Genomic DNA, 13,068 nt, shown 5'->3' with positions numbered 1-13,068 from the left:
CATCATGTCGTCTCATCTCTCCATCTGGTGTCGAGTTTACCGCTGACTGTATCTGATGTAGCCAGTGGTGTGTGTGAGAGAGACATCATAGAACTCTTTATCTCTTTGTCTGTCTCTTTTGCTCTCCTCTCAACTCCTCTTTTCTCCTCTCCTCTCTTCTCTTCTTTCTATTCCCTTCTATTCTCTTCTCCTCTCTTCTCTTATCTCTTTCTCCTCTTCTCTCTTCTCTCTTCTCTCTTCTTCTATCTCTATCTCCTCTCTTCTCTTCCTTCTCTTCTCTTCTCTTCTCTTCTCTTCTCTTCTCTCTTCTCTTCTCTCTCTTCTCTTCTCTCTCTTCTCTTCTCTTCTCTCCTCCTCTCTTCTCTTCTCTCATCTGTTCCCCTTATTTCTCAACTCCTCTCTTCTCCTCTCTTCTTTTCTTTCTCTCTTCTCTCTCTCCTCTCTTCCCCTCATTTCTCCTCTCCTCTCTGGTCTATGATAGTAGTGCAGGATCTCATAGGCCGCTATCAGGAATACCTGCAAATCAGAAGCAGGGGTTAGGAGTAAGAGTATACTTTTACCCCTCTGATGTTGTATTTACCAGTTTCCTGTCAGCAGATGTCTTTTGTCAGTCTGACACTGTTGACCACTAGGAGCTGCCCAGTACAACCACAGTCTGACACTGTTGACCACTAGGAGCTGCCCAGTACAACCACAGTCTGACACTGTTGACCACTAGGAGCTGCCCAGTACAACCACAGTCTGACACTGTTGACCACTAGGAGCTGCCCAGTACAACCACAGTCTGACACTGTTGACCACTAGGAGCTGCCCAGTACAACCACAGTCTGACACTGTTGACCACTAGGAGCTGCCCAGTACAACCACAGTGTGACACTGTTGACCACTAGGAGCTGCCCAGTACAACCAAAGTCTGACACTGTTGACCACTAGGAGCTGCCCAGTACAACCACAGTCTGACACTGTTGACCACTAGGAGCTGCCCAGTACAACCACAGTCTGACACTGTTGACCACTAGGAGCTGCCCAGTACAACCACAGTCTGACACTGTTGACCACTAGGAGCTGCCCAGTACAACCACAGTCTGACACTGTTGACCACTAGGAGCTGCCCAGTACAACACAGTCTGACACTGTTGACCACTAGGAGCTGCCCAGTACAACCACAGTCTGAAACTGTTGACCACTAGGAGCTGCCCAGTACAACCACAGTCTGAAACTGTTGACCACTAGGAGCTGCCCAGTACGCGTGTACCTGTTCCGCAACAGTAAGTGACTTCCGGGGTAGGCCTGATTGGCCCCGACAGGCACGTGACGCGGCAAACTCAGGACGCGCAACGAGGCTGCTGAGAGCTGTCGCGCGGAAATAGGCTGTCTTTGCCATTCTCTAACACAAACTCTAACCTTAACCAGCTCCTTAACAGCGCCTAAACTTAACCGTTCTAACCTTAACCAACTCCGAAACAATGCCTAACCTTAACCTTAACCTTAACCATGCCTAACCTTAACCATAGAAAGAATATTGCCATTCTCTAAGACAAACTCTAACCTTAACCAGCTCCTTAACAGCGCCTAAACTTAACCGTTCTAACCTTAACCAACTCCGAAACAATGCCTAACCTTAACCATGCCTAACCTTAACCGGCGAAAGAATACACGTTAAAAAAAAAAAAATCATGTTAAAAAAAAAGATTTGATGGGATTCGAACTCACCAACAACAACAGACCGCAGGATCGCAGGACGCTGCTCTGCCAGGAGAGCTATAGCGCCGAATGAAAGTCATGGCGTATTTGGACGGTTACGTAATTCCGCAAGCTCTGCCGCTCGGCAGAGAAAGTTGCGCGTCACGTGCCTGTCGGGGCCAATCAGTCTGACACTGTTGACCACTAGGAGCTGCCCAGTACAACCACAGTCTTGCCCAAGGGCACGTCAGTGGAAGCTATTCATTCACTTCCCCCAACCAGCTGAATAGAAACAGCAGCTCACTTAAAAAAACATTTATTATTATTATTATTATTTATATTAATTATTATTTTATTATTATTATTATTATTATTATTATTGATTTGCTGGATCTTAGTGTTCTTTTATTGATTTGATTCAGTTGTTCTTGTTTGTTTTCAGTATTTTGAAGACGAGCCACTATCTGAATTATTTGAATGCATTCATAAGAATAACATTAGGATTACTCTGTAATCCTGTACTCTGTAATGAAGTCTGTTTAGTTCAGTTCTATCTGTAGAGCCACACACCCCTCTGCAGCTGGATGCTGCTATTGCACGTCTCACCATATCCCTGACTGTCAGGCTGGATGTATGTTTGTCTGATTAGCTTAATGACTGACTGACTGACTGACTGACTGACTGGGTATCTGTCTGTCTGTCTGATTAGCTGACTTATTGGCTGGCTGGCTGGCTGGCTGAATTTTTAATGACTGATTGGCTGGCTGGCTGTCTATCTTGATTGATTGATTGATTGATTGATTGATTGATTGATTGATTGATTGATTGATAGGGCAGCACGGTGTGGTAGTGGTTAACGTGAGAGTTCATAACAAGCTGTCTGTCTGTATCCAGAGAGTTCATAACAAGCTGTCTGTCTGTATCCAGAGAGTTCATAACAAGCTGTCTGTCTGTATCCAGAGAGTTCATAACAAGCTGTCTGTCTGTAGCCAGAGAGTTCATAACAAGCTGTCTGTCTGTATCCAGAGAGTTCATAACAGCTGTCTGTCTGTAGCCAGAGAGTTCATAACAAGCTGTCTGTCTGTAGCCAGAGAGTTCATAACAAGCTGTCTGTCTGTATCCAGAGAGTTCATAACAAGCTGTCTGTCTGTATCCAGAGAGTTCATAACAAGCTGTCTGTCTGTAGCCAGGAGTTCATAACAAGCTGTCTGTCTGTAGCCAGAGAGTTCATAACAAGCTGTCTGTCTGTAGCCAGAGAGTTCATAACAAGCTGTCTGTCTGTAGCCAGAGAGTTCATAACAAGCTGTCTGTCTGTATCCAGAGAGTTCATAACAAGCTGTCTGTACCCCACCGTATATATATTATATATATATATATATATATATATATATATATATATATATATATATATATATATATATATATATCCACACCTGTCTGTAGTTACCTTTACCTGCACATAGTCTTTTACATACTGTATGTGTAGATACTATATGTATATCTGTACATAATCCTACTCTTACTAGGCTGGATCATCGGGATCCCGAGCAAGAACATCCAAAAGCTACAATACATTCAGAATAGAGCTCAAGTCCCTTCACTGGCTCCCTGTCTCACTCAGGGTTGAGTACAAAGTCTCCTTGCTCACTCACCAGTGCCTCCACTGAAACGCCCCCCTCTCCCCTTAAATAACTCATCACCCCTCACTCCTCCTCACGACACCGCCGCTCCGGCCAGGCAAACCTCCTCCAGCGTCCGAGGACCAAACTCTGCACCATGGGAGATCGGGCTTTCTGCTCATCCGCTCCCAGTCTGTGGAACGCTCTCCCTGACCACCTGAGAGCACCACAGACTGTGGGATGCTTTAAAAAATTGCCTCAAAACGCATCTTTTTAACAGAGCCTTTTTGTTGATTTTTATCTAGTTTTAGCCCCACGCATTTTATGTTCTTTTATTATTTTACTAGTTTTAGCCCTTCTTATTTTATGTTATTTCTACTCTCTTACTAGTTATTATGTTCTTCTACACTCCACAAATATAAAGCGTTCCTACAAATTTTATATATATTATTATTATTATTATTATTATTATTATTATTATTATTATTATTATTATTATTATTATTATTATTATTATTATTATTATTACTAGTTATGCTGCTGGACAGTATGACTACTACATACACCTGTATCTGGGCTGCCTCCAGTTCTGCTAGAGCAGCTTAACCCGGGCCAGCAGGGTGAAGAGGGCTACAAGTATGCAATGGTTACATACTGTATATCAAAAGCTCAGGAGTCACACACACACACACACACACACACACACACACACACACACACACACACACACACACACACACACACACACACACACACACACACACACACACACACACACACACACACACCACTTGGAGTGCTATAGTTAGCTGCTGAGGCTCTGTGGTCTGTGACTGACAGAACAACAACTCGAATGAACTGGAAACCACCCTGAACCACTCTCTCTCTCTCTCTCTCTCTCTCTCTCTCTCTCTCTCTCTCTCTCTCTCGCTCTCGCTCTCGCTCTCGCTCTCTCTCTCTCTCTCTCTCTCTCTCTCTCTCTCTCTCTCTCTCTCTCTCTCTAACTCTCTCATGGTGTTTTAACCATAAGGAATGTAGGTCTGACTACACTAGCCCTGGTTCCCTGCGAACCCTGTGTTCTGATTGGACGGACACTATTCTAACCCCCAACATGGCTTTGGAGAGTGTTCTGATTGGACGGACACTATTCTAACCACCATTGATTGCATACCCAAAGTAATTTGGGATTATTATACTTTATACTTATAGCACATGCATGAGTCTGGTCTTTTTTGAAAGGTAACATTCTGAAGTTTCTTCAGAAAAATCACTTTGAGTGCTAATGAAATAGAGAAAAAGAGGTTTGAAACACACTGAATAAAATATTTGCTCCTTACTTTTGTGTTGACTTGTTGCCAGATGCCTGTTTTTGGGTTCCAGCTGAGAGGTAGGAACTGGAAAACATAACGGCTCCATAGCCTGAAGTCTTATAGTCATACAGGTCCAAAGTTTATAAAAATCCCACGGAAAATTTGTGTTTTACAAAGGTTTATTTAATGTGTGTACCGCAATAATTCAGCGTGATTATCCAAAATGGCCGTCCGCTTCCATTCATTCAGATGCGCGAGTCAAAACAAAGAACTTGTTGATCTTCTTCTGCCCCCTTCTCGTTGTAATCAGCGCTGGGATCGCTTTCGGAGCAGACGCTCGCTCCTTGGCTACAACGGTGGTCAATCATTTTCACCATCAGTGGTGACTGGTCAGTTCAGGACCGTTTACAACCGGACTGGGTCACTCACCGGAACGGCTTGTCAAATTACGCTCGCCGGATATTTCGTCTTGTAACTCGAGACCCGAAGCACGCAATAGGTTGAGTGAGGTGACGATCGAAAGGCGGAAAATTCAACTTTCCAACAATGTATTGAATGATCGGGAGAAACACAGCCCGGAGCCGACGGAGGAGAGCACGGGCGTGACGGCCCGTATGTGGGCCGTCGAACGTTATTAATGTCCAAATATTCATGTTTGTGGCACAGAGTCTAGCAGCACCTGCTAGCAGTCAGGACAGCTGCAACCATCACAGTCAGGGCAGCTGAAACCACCACAGTCAGGACAGCTGAAACCATCACAGTCAGGACAGCGACTGCTACCAGACATTGACCTGGGACTTATAGGAACCCAAGGGGACAAAGTAGACTACCCTGGTACTTTGATTAATGTATACTCAGTAGATAGTAAATTATAACACTACCTCATGCATACTGCACCTCATGTGACACTGTGAATAATGTGAATATTCCTCAGCTAGTCAGATAGTAAATTATATTGACCATATTGATCAAATTGTTTACACTGCCTGTGTTGTCTTTTACTACCTGTATACTGTGTTGTTTTACTACCTGTACCCCTCCCCCCATGCTGCTATGATGCCTGAATTTCCCCAAGGGATCAATAAAGGAATATCTTATCTTATCTTATCTTATCTTATCCCAGTCAGGACAGCTGAAACCATCCCAGTCAGGACAGCTGAAACCATCACAGTCAGGACAGCTGAAACCACCACAGTCAGCACAGCTGAAACCATCACAGTCAGGGCAGCTGAAACCACCACAGTCAGGACAGCTGAACCATCACAGTCAGGACAGCTGAAACCATCACAGTCAGGACAGCTGAAACCACCACAGTCAGGACAGCTGAAACCATCACAGTCAGGACAGCTGAAACCATCACAGTCAGGACAGCTGAAACCATCACAGTCAGGACAGCTGAAACCACCACAGTCAGGACAGCTGAAACCATCACAGTCAGGACAGCTGAAACCATCACAGTCAGGACAGCTGAAACCACCACAGTCAGGACAGCTGGAACCACCATAGTCAGGACAGCTGAAACCACCACAGTCAGGACAGCTGAAACCACCACAGTCAGGACAGCTGAAACCATCACAGTCAGGACAGCTGAAACCATCACAGTCAGGACAGACAGCTGGAACCACCACAGTCAGGACAGCTGAAACCATCACAGTCAGCTGAAACCACCACAGTCAGGACAGACAACTGAAACCACCACAGTCAGGACAGCTGAAACCACCACAGTCAGGACAGCTGAAACCATCACAGTCAGGACAGCTGAAACCACCACAGTCAGGACAGCTGAAACCATCACAGTCAGCTGAAACCACCACAGTCAGGACAGACAACTGAAACCACCACAGACAGGACAGCTGAAACCACCACAGTCAGGACAGCTGAAACCACCACAGCCAGGACAGCTGAAACCACCACAGTCAGGACAGCTGAAACCACCACAGCCAGGACAGCTGAAACCACCACAGTCAGGACAGCTGAAACCACCACAGTCAGGACAGCTGAAACCACCACAGTCAGGACAGCTGAAACCACCACAGTCAGGACAGCTGAAACCATCACAGTCAGGACAGCTGAAACCATCCCAGTCAGGACAGCTGAAACCACCACAGTCAGGACAGCTGAAACCACCAGTCAGGACAGCTGAAACCATCACAGTCAGGACAGCTGAAACCACCACAGTCAGGACAGCTGAAACCACCAGTCAGGACAGCTGAAACCATCACAGTTGGGACAGCTGAAACCATCACAGTCGGGACTATAGTCAGGACTATATACCACAAAATAAATCTGTAGAACTATCTGTAATCCAGACCTGACTATATACCACCAAATACAACTGTAGAACTATCTTTAATCCAAATGTCTTCTTAGATGTGATGGTACACTCACTGTAAACCATGTCGTCACACATCATCTTGTTTTATAGTTATATTGTTTTTACCAGCTCACAAGCAATGCTAACGTTAGTAGCGAGTAGTAGCAGTAGTAGTAGTAGTAGTAGCAGTAGCAGTAGTAGTAGTCGTCGTAGGAATAGTAGCAGTAGTAGGAGTAGGAGTAAGAGTAGGAGTAGGAGTAGGAGGAGTAGGAGGAGTAGGAGGAGGAGTAGGAGGAGTAGGAGGAGGAGTAGGAGGAGGAGGAGGAGGAGGAGGAGGAGGAGGAGGAGGAGGAGGAGGAGGAGGAGGAGGAGTAGGAGTAGGGCGGCACGGTGGACCAGTGGTTAGCACTGCTGCCTCACAGCAAGAAGGTCCTCGGTTCGAACCCCAGCAGGGGGCCTTTCTGTGTGGAGTTTTCATGTTCTCCCTGTGTTTGTGTGGGTTTCCTCCAGGTACTCTGGTTTCCTCCCACACCATAAAGACATGCATGGTAGGCAGGGACTACAGATGAAAACTAGCTCATTAGCTAATTCTGGCACATTTACATTGATGTGGAAATTGAAGATGTTGATTAATGTGCACTGTCCCTGGGTAATCTTTTTAATAAATAAATAAATAACTAAATAAGGAGTAGGAGTAGGAGTAGTAGTAATGTTGTATTTTTATAACAGCTTTTATCCAATGAATGTTCCTCACATTCACCCATTCACTCACACATTCACACAACAATGGCGGAAGCGACCATGCAAGGTGGCGACCTGCTCATCAGGAGCAGTTAGGGGTTAAGTGTCTTTGCTCAAGGAGGAGCTGCCGGGAGGAATCGAACCAGAAACCTTCTGATTACCAGACTAGCGCACTACCTCCTGAGACATTGTCAACTCATGTAGTCTCGTCAGACTCGACGTGAGAAGCTGTGGACACTTACTGTAGGAGTTACCTCACTCCAGAAGGTGGCAGTAAATGCAACACCAAGCATGCAAGCTGCCATTAACCCCAGAGAAGAAGATCAGTGAATCTTCAACAGTAGTTGAATTAGCAGCAAAGCTTCAGTCAACAACCCATTCAGACCCTTAGAACTGAGGCCATCGATTCATGGTACATTTAGATCCATCCAGGGTCCCTACGTATCAATGTAGTCACATATTTAATCTTTACACCCCTAATATATATATATACATACTATATATAAACACACTATATATATATATATATATATATATATATATATATATATATATATATATATATATATATATATATATATATATATATATATATATATATATATATATATATATATATATATATATATATATATATATATATAGCATTGCTTGTGAGCTGGTAAAAACAATATAACTATATATGGGCATTGAACTGGGCCAACTCCCGGAACTGTCCGAGGTGCTGATGACTTTCGCTTGCATTAGATTAGACTAATACGTAATTTGTTTGCATTGCCAAGCTTACTACTCCATTTGAAATTCCATAGCAACGAGAAATTTTTAGGAAAAAATATTCTACTGCAAGTTCACTGAAATCAATATAAAATACCCTAGAATTGTCTGTATTTCATCCTATATTGCTGTATAAAAGCAATAATACACTCGGAAGCCTGTGGGATGTCATGAATATTGCCACGGCTGTGACAATACTTGAGCTTCGCTCTCGTGGCTGTGGGCGCATCACAGCCATGGCAATATTCATGACATCCCACGGCTCCTTGTGTATCATTGCTTAAATATACTGTATATATATATATACAAAGAGCGAGAGAGAGTATATGGCAGTAGTGGTCAGTGAAAGTGTTTTTTTGCCTGGAAACTCTTATTTTAGTTTATCTTTCTGACCACACCTTCTTCCTGTACTCCCCTCTGTCTCTCTCTCCCTCCCTCCCTCCCTCTCTCTCTCTCCCTCTCTCCTGCTTCCCTCTCCTCATCTCTCTCCCCTCCTTTCTCGTCCCTCTCTCTCTCCCCTCCGCTCTTCTCCCTCTCCCTCTCTCTCTCTTTATCTCTCTCATCCTTCTCTCTTCTCCCTCTACCCTCTTCTCTCTCTCCTCTCTTCTATCTCTCTTCTCCTCCCTTCTCTCTCATCTCTATCATCTTTCTCTCCTCTCCCCTCCTCTCTTCTGATTTAATAATCTGACAAAACAATCCGAAACGGATTTAATAAAGAAATAGAGTCAAAGAAAGAAAGAAAGAAAGAAAGAAACATTTAAGAAAATAAGAAAGAAAGAAAGAGTCACAGAAAGAGTCACAGAAAGAAAGAAAGAAAGAAAGAAAGAAAGAAAGAAAGAAAGAAAGAAAGAAAGAAAGAAAGAAAGAAAGAAAGAAAGAAAGAAAGAAAGAAAGAAAGAAAGAGAGTCAAAGAAAGAAAAAAAGAAAGAAAGAAAGAAAGGAAGGAAGAAAGAAAGACATTTAAATTTTTTGCTGCATGTGAAAGCAGCCTGCTGAACCGTTACATAACTAAATACCACTTTAAGACCTTTAGTTGAGAGGGTTTAAACAGTTACATAATTTAAGATCTTTAGTTGAGGGGGTTTACAGCTAAACATGTTGCTAGTCCCCATGAGAACACTGCTGATAGCTTCTGATATATGATTGGTTATACCAGGGTCCTTTATAATATGATTGGTTATACCAGGGTCCTTTATAATATGATTGGTTATACCAGGCTCCTTGATAACATATTGTAACATAAAGTAACACAACTACTCTCTTTAGACTCTAGGCAGTGATACTGTGTGTGTGTGTGTGTGTGTGTGTGTGTGTGTGTGTGTGTGTGTGTGTGTGTGTGTGTGTGTGTGTGTGTGTGTGTGTGTGTGTGTGTGTGTGTGTGTGTGTGTGTGTGTGTGTGTGTGTGTGTGTGTGTGTGTGTGTGTGTGTGTGTGTGTGTGTGTGTGTGTGTGTGTGTGTGTGTGTGTGTGCGTGCGCGCGCACACATGCTCTGGCCTCCGTGTGAATTTGTCAGTGGGCTCCCAAGGCCAAACGTGTGTCTGTGATGTGTGTTGTGGCGGGGAGGGAGGGAGGGAGAGAGAGAGAGAGAGAGAGGTCCGCCCTCAGAGGGAAAAGTAGCTTAGTTCTCAGCCTGCAAGACATTCTACTAGTTATGTGCTGCCTGCCTCTCCCATAGGACCCACAGACTGACCCATGGGGACCACACAGCTAGCATTGGCATTGCAGTTAGCTTCTCTGTGTGTTAGCTTCTGATTGGCTACTATAGCTGGATCACAAAACCAAACTGGACCAGTGTAAGGCTAATTTGGACCGGTAAAATCTATGTGGACAGAAACAAGGCTAATTTGAACTACTTTGAATCAGTTCAGTTGTAATTTACGCTTGTAAGGCCTCATTTGGACCATATAACACATCTGCATAGTACAAGGGTAACTGAGATGATTTCTCATTCTGGCTTAGTCTAGTAGCTAACAGACTGAGGTACCATTTGGTACCAGTTGGACGCTGGACCTGGTCAGACCCATCACAACATTTTGGAACCAGTGAGGAATAGAAGTTATCTCAACCAGTTCAGCGTTGTTTGGACCACTACGGAACCATCAGCAGGACCAAAACTGGGCTATTTGGACCAGTAACATTGGTATCAACCAGTATCAGAACCGGTTGAGGATCATTTGGACCAGTAGAAACCAGGACTGGTAGCCTGTATGAGAACCACTGGAGAGTACATTTGGACCAATAGGAGCTGGTTCTGGTTGAGGACTATTTGGACCAATAGGAGCTGGTTCTGGTTGAGGACCGTTTGGACCAGGAGAGAAGCAGTTCTAGTGACGGTACCAGGATGTGTTCATTGAACAGGACCATGTCTCTGTCTGTCTTCCCCAGAGACCCTCCTACTGGATTGGACCCTACAGTGGACTATGTCAAGGTAAGGCTGGTCTGGTCACATGTTACTATTACTGCTGTCTGTAGATTATATGACTATTAAAGGACTATACTTTACTGCTGCTACCTACTGCTACTACTACTGCTACTGCTACTGCTACTGCTACTGCTACTGCTACTGCTACTGCTACTGCTACTACTGCTACTACTACTACTACTGCTACTGCTACTACTACTGCTACTGCTACTGCTACTGCTACTACTACTACTACTACTACTACTACTACTACTACTACTACTACTACTACTACTACTACTACTACTACTACTACTACTACTATTATTACTATTACTACCACCACTACTACTACTACTATGACTACTACTACTACTACTACTACTACTACTACTACTACCTACTACTACTACTACTACTACTACTACTACTACTACTACTACTACTACTACTATTATTACTATTACTACCACCACTACTACTACTACTATGACTACTACTACTATTATTACTACTACGACTACTACTTCTATTACTACTACTACTACTACTACTACTACTACTACTACTACTACTACTATGACTACTACTACTATTATTACTACTACGACTACTACTTCTATTACTACTACTACTACTACTACTACTACTACTACTACTACTACTACTACTACTACTACTACTACTACTATTATTAATATTACTACCACCACTACTACTACTACTATGACTACTACTACTACTACTACTACTACTACTACTACTACTACTACTACTACTACTACTACTACTACTACTACTACTACTACTATTACTACTGTACTGTTTCTGTACTGAAGCCAGTATTTACCTAAATGCTATCCAGTATTTAACAGGTATCTGTATTGTGTATCTGTGACTCATGATATATCACACATTATGTTGTGTAAGACGGGAAAATATTATCCTCACGCACACAGATACACACACACACACACACACACACACACACACACACACACACACACACACACACACACACACACACACACACACACACACACACACACACACACACACACACACACACACACACACACACACACACACACACACACACACACACACAGAGACTGGCATCACCCAAGAGTTTCATCTTGTATAGCCTGTGTATATGTGTGTGTAGATTGTCATGTAGCCAGTGTTTTAATTGTGTGCAATTGATAATGACAATTCTGATACATACATACATAGTAATTTATATAACAGCTTTTAGCCAAAGTGCTTTACAATGTTTTGTTGCTCACATTCACCCATTCACTCACACATTCACACACCGACGGCGGAGGCGACCATGCAAGGTGCCGACCTGCTCATCAGGAGCAGTTAGGGGTTAAGTGTCTTGCTCAAGGACACTTTGACATGCTGCCCGGGAGGAATTGAACCAGGAACCTTCCGATTACCACTACCACTGTCCAGTTAACCGTCTGTAGTGTCGTAGTGAAAGGTTAACCTTCTGTAGTGTGGTAGTGAAAGGTTAACCGTCTGTAGTGTGGTAGTGAAAGGGCTAACCTTCTGTAGTGTGGTAGTGAAAGGGTTAACCTTCTGTAGTGTGGTAGTGAAAGGGTTAATATTATTAATTTCAAACCTTTATTTCAACTTGGGAGACACTGAGGTGACCCTCATTTACAGCGACAACGAGCTCACAAAACAACACACAGTTAACAGTAGATTCATAGATATAGACACAACTAACTAAGCAGTTGTTCCTTGTTCAGAGCAGACTCGTGTCGTTTGAACCTGTAGAATAGGTTCCAAGATCCAACAGCGTTGTGATGTAAGAGGGAAGTTTACCAATAAGGGCTTTAAAAATAAACTAATACCAATGATAGTTACACCTTTCAACCAGAGAGGGCCATCCAACCTTTTCATATAAATATTTTGTATGGTTAACTCCTCTTGGAGACATGTCTTTGACTATACAGTTTGTTATTTGTGCAAAATTTGTCACCTTCACCTTCTTCCCCTGGAGAGAGGGAGAGCTTCTCTGTACTTCCCTGAAATCTGAGTTGCATGTGTGATGTCACTGATAGGTTGAACCTGTCCTGGTCCAATGTGTGGTAACTTGACACTTTTAGCTTCAGCTACACAGAAAGCTGAGTAGATATTGACATGTGTTAAAGAATATAAGCTGAGTAGATATTGACATGTGTTAAAGAATATAAGCTGAGTAGATATTGACATGTC

General features: G+C 43.3%; 1 protein-coding gene across 1 annotated transcript in view; it reads left to right on the top strand.

Moving 5' to 3' along the window:
* Window positions 1-13,068, top strand: part of bcar3 (BCAR3 adaptor protein, NSP family member) — a 143,737-nt gene that overhangs the window by 56,355 nt on the left and 74,314 nt on the right. The window lies entirely within an intron of this gene.

The sequence above is a fragment of the Notolepis coatsorum genome (assembly GCF_963971535.1).
Source record: "Notolepis coatsorum genome assembly, chromosome: 3".
Classification (NCBI taxonomy): domain Eukaryota; kingdom Metazoa; phylum Chordata; class Actinopteri; order Aulopiformes; family Paralepididae; genus Notolepis; species Notolepis coatsorum.
The sequence above is the reverse complement of the archived record's forward strand: the minus strand, read 5'-3'. Positions and strand labels throughout refer to the sequence as shown.